The 6,000-nt window shown below is 30.1% G+C and overlaps 1 protein-coding gene across 2 annotated transcripts in view; it reads right to left on the reverse strand.

The window, feature by feature from the left end:
• The window catches only part of LOC107438862 (Na[+]-driven anion exchanger 1), a 142,108-nt gene extending 136,762 nt beyond the window's left edge, over positions 1–5,346 (reverse strand). The window contains exon 1 of one of the 2 annotated variants that reach the window (XM_043052758.2): positions 5,033–5,346. The gene's annotated coding sequence lies outside the window, so the exon portion shown is untranslated. The remainder of the gene's footprint in view (positions 1–5,032) is intronic. The other variant, XM_043052756.2, reaches the window with a different exon arrangement.
• Between the last annotated feature and the right edge of the window lie 654 nt (positions 5,347–6,000).

The following is a 6,000-nucleotide window of genomic DNA, read 5'->3' on the forward strand; positions in this document are numbered from 1 at the left end:
GTTCCACTTCCGGAAACGATCTCCGGAAACTTTCGGATCACTGTTGGCGAAAAATCCGAAAATCTGGATTTTTTCCGGAGCACAATCAGCCCTGCACGCACATCCTAAAAATATCTTATAACAAAAGAAGATTCTTTAGGAAATTTTCTGAAACCAGGAAAACTTTACATATCTTATTTTTATTAGCTTTTCAAATGAGATAAATAAACTTGATTTTTGGGATTAGTGTACTTTTTCAATAGTTTCATCAAACATGGGCTCAAAAATATTCAAATGTGATAAATGAAATGCGTGTATAATCTAAATAACTATCACACTATTCATTAGAGTCATAATTTTATTCTCACATTAATTGTAAGTGTCTGTCTAAAAAATTTCCCGAGGACAAAAAAATGTGTTTCTTCTTTCAATATATAAGACCAACCTTTCAGCCAACCGATGGCGAAATCGAGAAAAAATTTTAATCTCCAACTGAGACTTTTGATACCATTTCCAACTCCACAGCCATTGTTAACATATTTCGTGACGAAATTATGAAATGCTGAGTTAACACTAGACAGCAAAAGCCCTATTTCATTTTTTTTCTCTCTCGAAAATCCTATCGGTTACGTTACACTCACTCACCTAATTCATGACATTTTTATTTTATTTTATGCAGTTGTTCACTCTACTGAGTCTTCATTCTCCCCCCTCCCCCTCTTAATATTTAAACACTTTTTATTTAAAAATATATAAAATGCTAAGTTATGCAACCAAGAGTAATTTAGCTCATCTTTAATAATGACCAACTACAGAATAATTCAAGTGCATTTGACACGATATTTTATTTTTATAAATGATGCGAATGTTGTAAATCTCAAACATGACAAAAGTGAAAGTGTTTACGAGATCTGTTTTGAGATCCATCACTTTTAAAATGTTTTGGAGAAGGAAAAAAAAAGAGATGAGAGAAAACTAAATGACTATTCAAGAACTGAATTTTAATCAAATATTGTATTATTAGATAAATTGAAGTTTGAGTCAGAACTTAATCGTTCTTAAAACATGTTGCTAGAATGAATGTATGATTAAAGACTTTTATTATAAGGACTACAATTTGTTATTTGAAATTGTATGTTATTGAATTCTTTACAAAAAAACATATTTCTGTTTAAGTGTAAGCTTCCAATAATAGAATATGAGTTTAAATATTATTCAACGAAGCTTCACTTTTGCTCTTTCTAAAAATGATTTTCCGCTAATTAGGCATTAAAATACAGAATGCAAAATCAATTATAGCCAAATATATTTTGATATTTTGCAATAGCTTAATCACACCAACGTAAAGATTATCATGCATTTATTTAAATATTCAATTTATTCATTTGTAGTGTAGAGGAATCAAACTTAGCACGGACAAAATATTAGGATAGTCATATTTTAATACAATATTAGGAATCTTAGTCATACTTTGTGGGCCAAAGATTTTGTCATAAAAATCATAATTTCAACACAGGATAATCGATTTACTGTAGCGTAAAGAAAGTTTGATTCCATACAGTAGAAAACATGCTATTCTATACTTTTTGCAATTTTATTTTTATTTCAAATTTGGTTTGTTGCTGTTGAGGACAAGCCGAATGAGAAAACTCTTTCCATATAATATTTCGTTTACATAATAATTTAATTTTGAACTGAGAGACACGTTTTGCCCTTTACAATCCATTAACTTCACCATTTTTAGAAATGTTAGGTTGTTTTTAATTCAGTAATAAAATTTTAATTTCAATATCAACCCTATATTTCCCACACATATTTTATTTAACTACATGCCAGTTGGGTAAGATAGTAAGAAAATTCTTTTTAAAATTCTTTTTTTCTGAAAAAAAAAAATAACTGTGTTAAAAAAAAAAACGGTAACATAAATTGCCGCTAAAAACTTTTTCGAAATATGAATCTCAAGCCAGTATAGTTTATCAAAACATTTCATATTGTTGTTCAAGATTCTATATGATACAGTTTAACGTATATAAATGACATGAGAAAGTTCAATACTTCTGCTGCCAGTCCAGTCGGCCAGGGTCGTCAGAGAGGCTTGTCTTACTAAACAACATGGTTGCTTTTACAACTTATATCGATTCAGATACGTTAAAAGCTTTCTTAATGTTCTTTTTGTTTTCATGACAGTTATATAACATTGCTATAGCTTTAAATAATGATGCAGTTTTCCAAGATACGCAAAATCAGTCAAGTAGGGCAAATGTGTGAAAGTTATGTTTTTACTTTTTATTTAGTTTCGATCAAAAGTAAAACATCCTAGCATTTTAAAAAATCACGTCATTGTGACATAAATTTACTTTTAAAATAAAAACTGTTTTTTTCAGCGGAGACGATTTGGGACAGAAGTAGTTAAGAAAACGTGCTTCTCAGTCCAGACAACACACATTTCGTCATTCGGTTTTGTCACAGTTGAACTCACAAAGATTAAGTACTTTTAATTCTATCGTGTGTTTAACGATGACGTGAAATGTTAAAAAATATTCAAATAAATACACAAAAATTATTTTTAAAGCTTCTTTTGGCCGAATTTAATCAATTTCCCCTCCCTTAAGAATAATAATGTGCGAGACATTGCATGATAGTGTAGTTGGCAAGCACTCAAACGCACATCTCTTCCATTCCATCAACCATTATTTTCATTTTTAAATATGTTGAATGTGGAATTTTGTAGTTCAACAGAAGGAAAAGGTGCCCAAATTTAATTAATAACTCGTACGCAAAAAAGTGAACTGCTTCCCACAACAGCCATTTGTCGGCCAGATGGAGTGAAGAAGGCTAAGGCTCCACAATTTCGAGACTGATGTCAATGCGCCCTTTCTTCCCAAACAGTGCCCACTGATTTGAAGATCTGCTGGATTCAAACCATCCCTGATATTAGAACCCCAATCATTCACAGCTAAATAAAAACTTTCGAACCCTCTGTCTCAAGTATGTACACAATGGAACAAAATCTATATCATAAAATATGAAAAAGCAAAGGCATCCATAACCGTGTTTATATAAAAAGGAAATTCTTCTAAAATGTATTTTTTTAGTTGGATCATTTTACGATTTCAACTTAACATGGCTTATTGGATTCAAAATAATCTCTGAAAATTATTATTTTAGTTTTTGATATCCCAATTGCATGATAAATTCTCCAAAGACTCGATAACGGGGCTTCCAAACAAGTAAAATCATTCATTCGATAAAATATTTCTTTTTACAACAAATTTAACCCATTAAACTTAAATTTTATGAGTTGTTTTTTGATACATTTTAGTCAAGAAACAAAATCCAAATGAAATGAAACGAATTTCTTATAATTTCTCATTATTCTGACCAATGAAGGTAAAAATAAATTATAATAAATCATATAAATAATTATATCGTTGATAAAATTGTTCTCAAGAGGATGGAAAAAAATCTAATATTTTCTGGAAGGATTCATTATAAACAACAGAGTTTAAATTTCATGGTGTTTCATTTCTCTAAATACAATAATTTGGAGTGCACAAAAGCTGATTCACACCTTTTCAGTAAAACCAATTTTTAACAGCATTTTATTTCTTTTTGTACAAATATTTTTTAAACATGTAATGAGTCCTTAAAATGAAGAACTTGTTTTCCTTCCTTTATTTACAAAGATATTACAGACTGAAAAAGTCAAATAGAACTGTTGCGCTATTTAAGCTGACTTGAAGTAAAAACTTTTCATTGTTTCAACCTTTTTTTTTTTTTATCAAACCAGCATAATAAGTTCAGTTCTACATTAAACAAAAATCTTCGATCAGCTACTTAATTAATATTTTCAAAAATATCTCTCAAAAATAACTCTCAAAATTAGATTTAATCAGTTATATTGTATAATCATATTTATTCATCTCCTGCTCACGTTATTGAATTTACTTCCTATTTAAAACTTTCAACGATGTATTTAAATTACGATAACTCTAATAACTAAGCTCATACTTTAAAAATAAATAGCAGAAAACACATCTACATTTGTTGTAAGAACGAACCATATGTTACTGAAACAAAATGTTTAACGGTTCGTTTCACGAATCGAACCCAACTGAAGATAAGTTGGAGAAAACTCATCAAATGTCACAATAGAGTTAGATAAATAAAACTCAAAATTTCAGTCAACAATTCAAGAATCTACTTAAATTTAAAACAAACCGAACAAATTTTTAAATCGTTCCATTATCAAAGGAAAAAAAAAACATTAACAAAAAAAAGTAAAACAAAGGTCATCTTTAAGACTGCTAATATTATTGATAGTATACAAACAATTTTATAACAATAAAAAAGGACGAATTCATTATGGATGCTCTCTTTGGACCTTTAACAATTCTAAATCTCGACTTTTAAAGAGGTAGTCTTTACATAGTTCAATATTCTTGAGTAGATTTTTGAACCATTTTTAATTCAGCTAAATGAAATAGAGTTGTTAATGAAAATATATTTAGGTCTAAGATATGCTGATGTGATGATTGCAATAATTTCTTTCAACTCCAAATTTATTTATGCCATCATATTAAACAAAAATCAATTCTCGTATTAAAAATGTTTTAATCGCAAACGAAAGTTCTTAGCTTTAATAATCACTGACGACCTTCCTGACAGTATTAAAAGGAAAAATTGTGACATAACAGACAATATGGTATAGGATATTCTCTATAATGAAGTTTAAACTTAGTAGTCACTTCAAATTTCGTAGATAGTTTTATCCAGGGAAACTATAAAATACTTAAGGGAAAACGTCAGAAAACAGGCACTATCTTTTCAGTGATGATTTTTTTAAAAAATTTTTTATTTATAATTTTCCAGACTTAGCGGATAGTTGCCAAAAGTAAGCGGGGGTGGTTATTTAGATCTCTGACATTCAGTTGTCATTGCCCTTGTTCTATCAATAGACGTCACTTTCTAAAATGAAGGATCTAATCTTACCAGTGAAGGATTAGAAGAACAATAAAAAAAAGAGAGCATCTCAAGTCATATATCGACTTACCTTTTAAAATCCTTTATGATGCCGGCAGACGATTATTTTCCCCTAATTCGAATCTAATTCAAAGCACAGAACTCGACGAATGACTATCATCTTCCTCTCTCTCTAAAGATGCGAATTTTCTTCTTCTTCAAAGCACAGCATTTTTTTTGTTTCAAAAAAAGAAAACAAATCCGTATAGAAATCTCGACCACAAAATGGGGGGATGACTGGCAGTTCACTGCGGATGTACCGTCTCTGCCTATCAGACAGAAACTGCTGAAGGAAGCCGGGAAAAACCGTCACTGCCAGATCGTTTGGGGTTGCTGGATCGTTCTAGATAGAAATAAAAAATACAAACCCAGGCTGTGAAACTCCGATTGGCGATAGAGTTGGCATATTCTATAGAGCGGTAATATTGAATGAGTTTTCTTGTAAGCAATTAATATTTTCGTTACTCTGTTAATAAAAATGAAGCGCGATTAACGCATATTTGAATTTTACAAAAACATTTATTCACGATTGATTTTATTTTTCTGCTATTATGAATATAAGTGTTTATTCCGTAATAAATGCGCGTGAACAAAAAGCTTTATGTCTTTTTATTTGTCAAGTTGAACATAAAGCTCAACTTGACAAAGGTTTAAGAGCTATTTTCTGTAATGAGCACACAGCATATATATGTGTGACAACAACAAAAATTATTCTAGAGAGAGCAATTTAATGACATGATGGCATAAACTTACGAATTTCTGAGAGATGATATGAGAATTTAGGTATGTATTAACTGCAATATCGTGCATTTGAATTGGGACTTAAACGAAGTCATTAAAGTGAATAGCTTATGCTTAAATACTATTTCCTTCAACTACTTCGGGACTCGAACCAACGACCTCCTCTGTCCCAATAAAGTACTTAGATTATATTACTTGATTAAAAAATTTCACTGTCTATAAAAGCATGCAGATGGAAATAAAAGTCAACACAGATTA

This window comes from Parasteatoda tepidariorum, chromosome 3 (assembly GCF_043381705.1).
Source record: "Parasteatoda tepidariorum isolate YZ-2023 chromosome 3, CAS_Ptep_4.0, whole genome shotgun sequence".
NCBI classification, from domain to species: domain Eukaryota; kingdom Metazoa; phylum Arthropoda; class Arachnida; order Araneae; family Theridiidae; genus Parasteatoda; species Parasteatoda tepidariorum.